Below are 10,796 nucleotides of genomic sequence, written 5' to 3'. Positions count from 1 at the left end.
CCTTTTGTGGGTGTGTGGGTGTGTTTTCCTTAATCATTTATCAGTCAAGGATACGTGGTCTGTTTCCATATTTTGGCTATTGTGGATACTGTTGCTATAACCATCAGGGTGTACATATCCCTTTGAATTAGTATTTTTGTATACTTTGGGTAAATACCTAGTAGTGCAATTGCTGGTAGTTCTATTTTTAACATTTGAGAAAACTTCATACTGTTTTCCAGAGTGGCTGCACAAGTTTGCATTCCACCAACAGTGCAAGAGGATTCCCCTTTCTATGCATCCTCACCAATACCTGTTATTTCTTGTTTTGTTGCTCTTAGCCATTCTGGCAGGTGTGGGGTGATATCACATTGCAGTTTTGATTTGCACTTCCCTGATCATCAGTGATGTTGAACATCTTTTCCTCCTTTAAACTATTGACTAATCTCTTGTTACATAAATATTCATCTAATATATAAAATTAAAAACTTGAATTTATTAAGGTGATATTAACAGAATAAGAGGCAAAGACAAAAGTGAAAGAGAAAGAAACCATAAGGAGAGAAAGAAATGGAGAGAAAAGAAGAAAATGCAATTACAACAATCAAATAACTGGAGAATAATTTGTATCTCAACAGACAGTCTCTCCAAAGAACATTATTTTATTGTGTATCTAATCACATGAGACTTTCAACAAAAATTCTGTTCTTACTGCTCCTGCCTTGCGGAATGTTCAGGAGGTAGAAGTTACTTAAAACTCTCACTTAGTAAAGAAAGGCCTTGCAAGTATTCTCTGTTGCCAGTGTTTTTGGATGGACCTTCAGCTATTCCCTTGGTCTGAATTACTCTCTTCCATGAATGACTATTCTTGTATCAAGTAAAGAGAATAGAAAGAGGCATTCCTAAAAAGTTAGTTGCATGTAGATAATTAAGTAAAGATAATGCAACCTTTCTATCTTCTGAGCTATTGTCAGGAAAAAAATATTCAGCTTATTCTCTAGGGAATTCTTAGTCTTAAGACTTTATTACTATTTAAAATATTTTGCAATGATATGAATGATACGCTTCTTTTGCATAAAGCAAATTACAATGAGGTTAGCAGTTATTATTTTTGAAATTCCAACGATTTTTTACTTTGTACTCCATGAAATTCATTTTTTTCTCTACATTCACATATTTACAGTAGGAGATCAAGTGTCATATATCTTTTATCCTGCTTTTAAACAAAGTTGCTATATAATATTTGAAAATAACGTGAGCAATCTGATAATTTACAAAGCAAAGGCTTACTGAAGGATTCAACATATACTTAACATTACCCCCTTTTAAAAAGTTATAGTTAAAAAAATAAAATAAATTTAAAAAATAAAAAATAAAAAAGTTATAGTTACATAGCTTCCAGCATTGCATTTATGATTAAAAAGGGATATATAATTTTTATCAAAGCCATCTATTCCAAACACAATATTAATTACAGCAATGTCTTTTTTAAAATTTGAACTTTCCGAATAAATGATTTTATATCTGTGTTCATGGATATTTAGAATTCAGTCATTGCTAAATAACAATGGTTAAGGGCATGAGCTGCAAGTTGAGAGAAGCCTGCTTCAGGTTTCAAATAAGCCATTTGCTAACTGTAAGGCTTCCGTTAAATTACTTAACTCCAACACTTCAGCTTCCTCACATGTAATAGTTCGGAGGATTAAATGACATTAGGCATGCACGTAAAGTGCTTAACCCACAATGCACAGCATATTACACATTCAATGATATTTGAAGGTGCCATTATTATTATTGTAAATGTAAATTGCTGGCACATGATGAATATTGCTACAAATGCACTTTTTCTTTTACTAAAAGCAACAGAGGGTTCTTGGACAATTAAGTCCCAAGCATATTAAAGAACCTAAATTACAGAACTAATTTCAGTAATATTTTTCATACACACACACACACACACATACATAGCTGGAAACTTTATTTCATGCTGTTGAACTACGATATGAAATCCCTTTCAGTATAAGAACTAGCTTCACATTTCCTTTTTCTACCAAGTCAGTTTGAAATGATTCTTTGGTGAAACAATATAAACACAAACTTTGGAGAAATATGTGTAGAATATATATTCTATAAATACATGTTACATTGCTTCCTTTCTCTTTTTAAAGATTGATGGATATTTGAAGATTCTGGCAGAGTAACATTTGAAGAAAATTAAATCCAGAGAATGCTGAAGCTGTGAAAGCCTGAAATCTTTACTCTAGTGTGGAAACCTTAAAGACTTTATCACCCATTTTTTTTCTTCAGAATATTTTCTGAGGCTAAGTAGTTATTTTAAGCATTCTTCTTTATTGGTTATGTCCTACAGTGAGTTACTGGGAAAACTGTTTTGCTTGACCAGGTTAGAGGACATTTTCTTCATTGAATTCTATCAATTTTTTTCTAAAGCATAGAAAAGATCCGTTTCTTATCATTTCTTGCTCTTAGAACACTAATAATCCCTCTTCAGTGATTTATGAGTTTTAACTTCAAATATATGGTCTATTTTCTATCAGGTATCACATCCGTATAAACAAAGCAATAGAAATTGGAAAATGTTATGACACTTTTCAAGCAAGCACTCACTAAAAATTTAAATCTAACTTGAAAGTCTAATTCTTTCTTTTTTCCCCCATAAAGTCTCTCTCTGGCTCCCTCTCTCCAGATATCTCTTTCTGTCTCTCAATCTATGTTTCTTTCTGTCTCTCTCTCTCACACACACACAAACGTGCATATACTATAATAATGTGATAATGTAAAGAGCAAAAAGCAAGACGGTCTCAAATATGTTGATGCAAATGATCGCATTCTATAAAGTATTCAGAGCTTTCAATCTCGTCCATTGTGGTTCTAATTATGTCCCTGAAACTGATAATGGAGTACCAGTGTGACACTACATTTTCAGTACACAAGTGTCAAAAAAATTTTCAAAGTCAAATGAACTATAAGGCAAATTCATGTTTAGATAAATAAAGAGAATGTAACAGTCCATCATGCAGAAATGCAATTAATTGTGTTGCATGAGTAAAGAAGGTCAAAGACAAGCTGTTTGCTTTTGTCAGCATTTTGAAGACACTAAAGATTCCACACCACCTAAATTAACCCAAGCCTATTTCCATATGATATTACTAAATTCATACTACCTATTGCACCAAATTTCCTATGGTATAGCTGCCACTATTGATAATACTTTATATGTCATTAAAGAAAATATATTTTCCAAAATTATTGGAATTAGATATGCTAGAAAATGTGTAGAGCTTTTCTAAAAATACAGAATTATTGTATTATTATTTTTTAAACAATTTCTATTTTTTCCCTTAAATATTATTTTAAGCCTTATCACTTTGCCCCCAAATTCCTTTAAGGACATCATTTTGAAACTAATATATGTAGTATTTAATAAATAAGTGATACACAGCATTATCTGATTTTCCAGAAGTGATTATCTACTGTCAAACAACTCTACTTACTGTGTGAATAAACCTATTTATGTTTCACATCTCAAAGAGAAAATTAGAAAATCAGTCCCTAATAAAAGCAAACATAGGCTAAAGTTTGACTTGGAATTGTACACATTTGACATATCTATATATTTTTTGACAATATAGATTCATATCCATAATACTTATGTAATATAATATGAATGTTTATTAGTATGTTATCTTATATTTACAATACTTATTCACCTCCTCCAAGAAATTGAGATCTGTGTATCACTTGCTAACCTAACTGGTTAGCAGTAACTTGAAGATAGGGCTAAAACAGAAGGGATTAATGTAACATCCCAAATTCATTTAAAGATTATATACATTATAATCTAGGCTAAAATTCCCACTGATCCATCATCTCCTTATACATATCAAAGATCAGGCAAAGATATTTGTTACTTTAATGCTTGGTTTTGGATGCCTTCATCTTTATTATCAAAAAACTTTAATATTTCTTGAAGACATGACAAACTTTACTTTTGGATATTACAAATTTCCTAATTTAAACATGGCAAGAAGAATTTTAGCTTCTATTAGAGGTGCAAAGAATATCAGAAAAAAAGTGAAGAACAAAGGTTACTTTAAAAGATAAGCTTTATAATGTCAAGATATACAAATAAAATCTGCATATGACAAAGGAATATTGAATACTTCAAGTCCACTGTTAAGACTGAATTCATTCTAAGTGCAATGCCTTTGGCTGAATGTCATATTTCTAACAATAGATGGAGAGCAGAAGAGACTTCTACAATGTTTCTGTGTTCTTGTATTATTTATTCTTTTTCTTTTTAAATATTTAATACCGTGAAATATATCACATAAGAGAGTGCTTAAATCACAGATATGGAAATCAACAGTTATGAAGCATATTTTCTATACTCAGCCTCTGTCTTTTCTTAAGAAATAGAGATTTTCATAAATAAAATTTTGCATAATTTATCATTATATAAGCATATTAATAAATAGGTTGATATATATTTATGTAAGCACTATGACTTTCTTGTAAGCAGTATGACTTTATTTTGTTATTTGAATACCCTTTTAAATAAGAAAGAATTTTTATGTCTTAAAATAAACCCCAAATAATCATATACCATTTGCTCTTCCATGAATTTTAAAGAGAAAGAGACATATAAATTGCTATGGGATAAGAACATATAATTTAAGAGCTTTTAATCAATTACTTTTATAAATTCTACAGAATAATATAGTATTTATAAATCTTAAAGGACAAAGTTTTTGTGACTAAATCTTATTAGATTATGTTTCAATCATTTTAAAAATCATTTTAATCCATTAGACAATTATGTATAATTGTTTCCTTTTTCCTTTTTCATTAATAGTACATTTCCAAATCTAACCTTCAGTCTGAAAGGGCAAATCTCTGAGGTTTCTCAGAATGTTTATTTGATTTTTTTTATAACCTTGGTAGCACACTATACATTCAGGCTTGCATATTCTATAGATTGCAGACTAAGCCAAAATTATAGCCTTAAAGTAACTGAAACCTTAATAATGCCTGTGAGTTAAACTGAATTAAATTAATGTGAATAAAATTAAATTAAATTTACTTTTACAAGATACATGCCATGAGTATGCATGCCATAGAAAAACAACTTTGAATAGTAGTGATCAAGGGAAATTGAATCCAAATATATTTGAGTATCAACTGATGCCTGCCATTTTGGATACTGAAAAATCCACACTTTGGCATATAAACTGTAAATGTATTTTCAAAACTTGTTTATTTGGGAAATACTATGTATTTAAACCATTGTATATAAAACATTGTTTCATTTCAAGATGTTGCTTTCTATCCAAAACTGCACTGAGGAATATAAGGGATATAAACACATGGAAAAAAACCTACCAGAATTCATATTCATATACATGAATAATTGACTAGGAAAAGAGGTGAAATCTATTAGTATCCTAAATCAGGTCTTTTTCCATTTCCTACTATAACCCTAACTACCCCATGTTAGTATGGCCCTTCAACTCCCTTCTTCCATCTAGCTACCACTACATTTCAGACAACTATTGTGATAAGCAACACATAACAAGAAATCTACCCTCTTAATAAAAATTTAAGTGTACAGTATTGCTAATGATAAGCATAATATTATGCAGTAAGTTCTAGAACTTTTATTCTTTTATGACTGAAATTTCATACTCACTGAGAAGCAACTCCCATTTATCCTCCCCCCAGCTACTGGTAACCAACATTCTACTTTCTGCTTCAATGATTTTGACTATCTTAGATAACTGATATAAGTGGAATTATGCATATTTACCCTTCTGTAACTGGCTTATTCACTTAGGAAAATGTCCTCAAAATTCATCCATGTTATAGCACATAACAGGATTTTGTTATAGCTGGATCATATTCCATTATATGTATTCCACATTTTCTTTTTCTAATCATCTGTCAATAGAAATCTGGGTTGTTTCTATTTCTTGGCTATTGTGGATAATGATGCAATGAACATGGGAGAGCAAACACCTCTTCAAGATCATGACTTCAGTTCCTTTGGATAAATACCCAGAAGTAGGATTGCTAGATCACATAGTAGTTCTATTACTAATATTTTGAGGATTCCCCAGACTATTTTCCACAATGGCTTTACCAGTTTGCATTCCCATTAACAATGTACAAGGGTTCTAATTTTTCCACATGGGTGCCAACACTTGTCTTTTGTTTGTTTAATAATGGCAATCTCAACAGGTAAAGGTGCTATCTAAATGATTTTTGATTTGCATTTCTCTGATGACTAGTGAAGTTGACCATCTTTTCATATACTTGTTAGCCATTTGTGTTTTTTTCTGGAGAACTGTCTTTATTGAAGGCATTTGACTGTTTTTAATTGGGTCATTCATTTACTTTGCTATTGAATTACATGAGTTCTATATATACTGAGTATTAACTTCTCTCTTATCACAGATATGGCTTGAAAATATTTTCTCCCGTTTCATCCTGTTGATTTTTCTATTCTACTTTTTCATTCTGTTGATTTTTCCTTTGCCATGCAGAAGTCTGGCACATTGTTTGATTCCACAGAAGTTTGATACATTGACTTGTCTATTTATGCTTTTGTTGCCTGTGCTTCTGATGTCATGCCCAAGAAATCAGTGCCAAGACCAATGTCATAAAGCTTTTCTTCTTAAAGTTCTTAAAGTATTTATTTTGACTTGACAACTGTGTATAGTAGGATGAAGGTCCAATTTCATTCTTTGCCCTGTGTATATCCAGTTTTCCCAGAATCATTAATGAAGAGGCTATCTTTTCCCCACTGTGTGCTCCCAATTGTGGCAATCTTGCCAAAAAAATCAGTAGAAGAGCACATACGTGTGGATTTATTTCTGAGTGCTCTATTTCATTCTACTGGTCTACATGTCTGTTTTTGTCCGGTATATGTTTTAATTACTGTAGCTTTGTCATATGTTTTAAAAACAGGAAGTGTGTGTCCTCTAGGTTTGTTCTTCTTTGTTTTGGTTCTTTGAGGTCCTTTTTAGTTCCATATGAATTTTAGGATTATTCTTTTCATTTTGTGAAAAATGCCATAGTAATCATGATAAAGGCTGCATTGAATCTGTACATTGTTTTGGGTACTGTGGACATTTTAACAACAGCAAGTCTTCCAACTCATGAACACAAGATACCTTTCCATTTACCTGTATCTTTTAAAAATTCTTTTCAGCAATGTTTTGCAGTTTTCAGTGTACATGCCTTTTGCATCCATGGTTGTTTATTTCTAAGCATTTTATTTATTTATTTTTTGATGCTATCACAAACAGGATTGCTTTCATTTTTTTCATTTTTTTTCTTTCTTTCCTTCATTCTTTTTTTTTTTTTTTTTTTTGGAAACCTGTTCAACCATTAAGAGTTGGTTCCTTGGTTTTCAAACTCAAGTGTCTGTCAAATGAAGGAAGAGTGTTGCAGGAATAGTCATAATCTTAGAATTGTCAGCTACTAAAATCTTACAAAACATTTTCAAAAACTTAAAAGTTCTTCCAATATATTTTTGTCATCATTATTGTTAAAAAGGAGTCTTTTATCTCCCTCATACAGTCCTTTCTGGCTTATTCTTTGTCCTGGCTATTCTGGTAGGGATGTCCAAAGACACTGAGTCCAGGGACTGCCAGTGACAGTCCATCAATCACATTCATCTGTGGCATGGGGTCCTCTAATATGTCATCTCCAAATTCTTCATATGTCTATAGTGCTTCGGTATAACTATACTGGGTACAGCTGTACCTATAGCTGCCTGTGTTCTGGTCATAACACCACTGGGCATAATCGTTCTGGTACTGCTGGTAATAGTGGTCATAGCTGTAACTGTGCATCTGACTACAATCCACTGACATCACTATGGCTCACTTGGAGGATTGCCATGCTCAGCTGCACTGCTGTAGGCCCCAGTGGAGCACTGGCAGTCAGTCAAGGCTCACTTCTATTCCAGTTCATCTGTGATTTTCATAAAACCATAGTCCTTAAACACACCTGTTTGGTTCAAAATCACCTTGCCTCCCAGTATTAGGGATAGACTTTAATGAAGAATTCATACAGCATGCCATCTTCCACATTTAGGGTCAGATACCCCACAAAGAGGGAATACTCAGGGCTGCTATCTGGTTGCTTCATGTAAGTGGCATAGTTCAGTTTAATATATTCTGTCTTGGCCAAAACATCTTCTTTTTTCTCAGCCATACTTTTTTCTCCTGTATAAAATGAGGGGTTGCACAGATGACCACTAAGGGCACTGAGCTCCATTGTTCTACAAGCCCAGATGCACCAGCTTGGTGCAGCTATAAGCTAAGTAAAGGTGTGGGTCCTGGAAGGGGTTTCTCATTAATTTTATGCAAACACCTCTTGGCTACGGCCAAATCTTCAGATTCTACAAAATGGTATCCAGCTGAGATTCCATGAGGCAATTTTGGATAATTTTGACACTCATCACCATGTCTTCCGTGGTGGCAGAGGCTCTGAAGATGAAATTCTCATTCATGTAGGGCAACAGTTCATTCATACACAGGCTGGTCACCATGCCTGAAGCCTGATGTGGATTTTGTAGGGTGTGAAGGCCTGCATGGGCTCCAGACTACAAGGCAAGAAATGGGATTCTTTTCTTAATTTATTCTGTTAGATAATTTATTATTAGTATAGAAGCAAATTATTTCTATATTGTGATTTTGTATACTTTGACTTTACTGAATAGGTTTATTAGTTCAAACGGTTCCTTTTGTGGATTCCTTGGTTTTCTATATATTAGTTAATGTCATCTGGTGTCACTGATTTGTTTTTTTTTTTTAATTTTTAATTTTAATTTTAATTTTATTTTATTTTATTTTTTTTACTTTTTATATCATTTATTTCTGCTCTAATCTTTATTACTTCTTTCTTTTTTTCTGGGATTGATTTTTGTTTGTCATTCTTTTTATAGCTCCTTTAGGTGCAAGGTTAAGTTGTTTGAGATTTTTTCTTGCTTCTTAAGGTATGTCTGTGTTGCTATAAACATCCTACTTTTGCCGCATCTCAAAGATTTGGGACCACCGTGTTTTCATTTTCATTTATTTCCATGTAACTTTTTAATTCTTCTTCGATTTCCTGGCTGATTGACCCATTCAAATTGTTAAATAGCACGTTATTGGTGTATTGGTGTTCTTTCCAGATGTTTTATTGTGGTTTGTTCATAGTTCATTGTGGTCAGAAAAGATGGATGCTATAACATCAGTCTTGAATTTTTGGAGCCATGTTTTGTGGCCTAAAATGTGATCTATTCTTGAAATTGTTCTGTGTGGAGCTGAAAAGAATGTGTGTTCTGCTGTTTTAGGATGGAGTATTCTGAATATATCTGCTAAATCCATGTGATCCAATGTGTCATTCAAAGCCACTGTTTTTCTATTTGGGTGATCTACTCAATGTAAGTGGGGTGTTAAAGTCACCTCCTATTATCATATTACTATCACTGATTTCTTCGTTGTTATTAACTTTTTATATATGTGCTGTTCCCACATTGGGTGCTTACATATTTACAGTTGTTATAACCTCTTATTGGACTGTCCCCTTTATTATTATATAGTGTCCTTCTGTCTTTTGTTACAGACTTGTTTTAAAAGTCTATTTTGCCAATATAACTATTGCTACCCCAGCTTTCTTCTGGCATCCATTTGCATGATAAATATTTCTCTATTCCCTCACTTTTTTTTTAAGATTTTATTCATTTTTCAGGAGAGACACAGAGAGGCAGAGACACAGGTGGAAGGAGAAGCGGGCTCAATGCAGTGAGCCCGATGTGGGATTCAATCCCGGGACTCTGGAATCATGCCCTGAGTTAAAGGCAGATGCACAATCACTGAGCCACCCATGTGTCCCTCCATCTCCTCACTTTCAATCTGCATGTGACTTTTGGACTGAAATGAGTCTCTTGCAGCATGTAAATGGGTCTTGTTTTTTGTTTTTGTTTTTGTTTTTGTTTTAATTCACTGTCACTCTATGTCTTTTGATGGGAGTATATAGTACATTTACATTCAAAGGAATTATGATAGATATGTATTAACTGCCATTTTGCTACTTGTTTTGTGGTTTCTTCTATAAGATTGTCTCTGATCTTCTCTTGCTCTTTTTAATGGTTTGATGACTTTCTTCAGTGATATACTTGGATTCCTTTTTTATTCTTTGCGTAACTATTATTGGTTTTTGATTTATGGTTACCATTAGATTTGTACATAATGTCTTTTGCATATAGCAGTCCATATTAAGTTGATGGTCACTTAAGTTTAGACCCACTTTTTACTCCTCCCCCTCCCACATTTTAGGGAGGTGTCATATTTTACATCCTTTTATTATATGAATTCCTTGATTTTTGCAGAAATATTTATTTTTACTGCTTTTGTGGTTTTTACTTTCCATAGTCTCACTTATGGTGTTCCTTTCCACTCAAGGAGTCCCCTTTAATATTTCTTGTAGGGCTGGTTTAGTGGTCATGAACTCCTTTAGTTTGAACTCCTATTTTGAGTTACCCTTGCTGGATGGAGTATTATTGACTGCAGATTTTTCACTTTTAGCACTTTGAATTTTTCACTTTTAGCACTTTGAATCATCCCACTTTCTTCTGGCCTGCAAAGTTTTTATTTATTTATTTATTTATTTATTTATTTATTTATTTATTTTTTATGATTTTATTTATTTATTCATGAGGGACACACAGAGAGAGAGAGAGAGAGAGAGAGAGAGGCAGAGACACAGGCAGAGGGAGAAGCAGGCTCCATGCAGGGAGCCCGATGCAG

The 10,796-nt window shown here is 32.9% G+C and overlaps 1 pseudogene; it reads right to left on the bottom strand.

The window, feature by feature from the left end:
- Window positions 1-7,589: 7,589 nt before the first annotated feature.
- Window positions 7,590-8,554, bottom strand: LOC112910949 (tRNA selenocysteine 1-associated protein 1-like; annotated as a pseudogene).
- Between the last annotated feature and the right edge of the window lie 2,242 nt (window positions 8,555-10,796).

The sequence above is a fragment of the Vulpes vulpes genome, chromosome 6 (genome assembly GCF_048418805.1).
Source record: "Vulpes vulpes isolate BD-2025 chromosome 6, VulVul3, whole genome shotgun sequence".
In the NCBI taxonomy this organism is placed as follows: Eukaryota; Metazoa; Chordata; class Mammalia; order Carnivora; family Canidae; genus Vulpes; species Vulpes vulpes.
The sequence above is the reverse complement of the archived record's forward strand: the minus strand, read 5'-3'. Positions and strand labels throughout refer to the sequence as shown.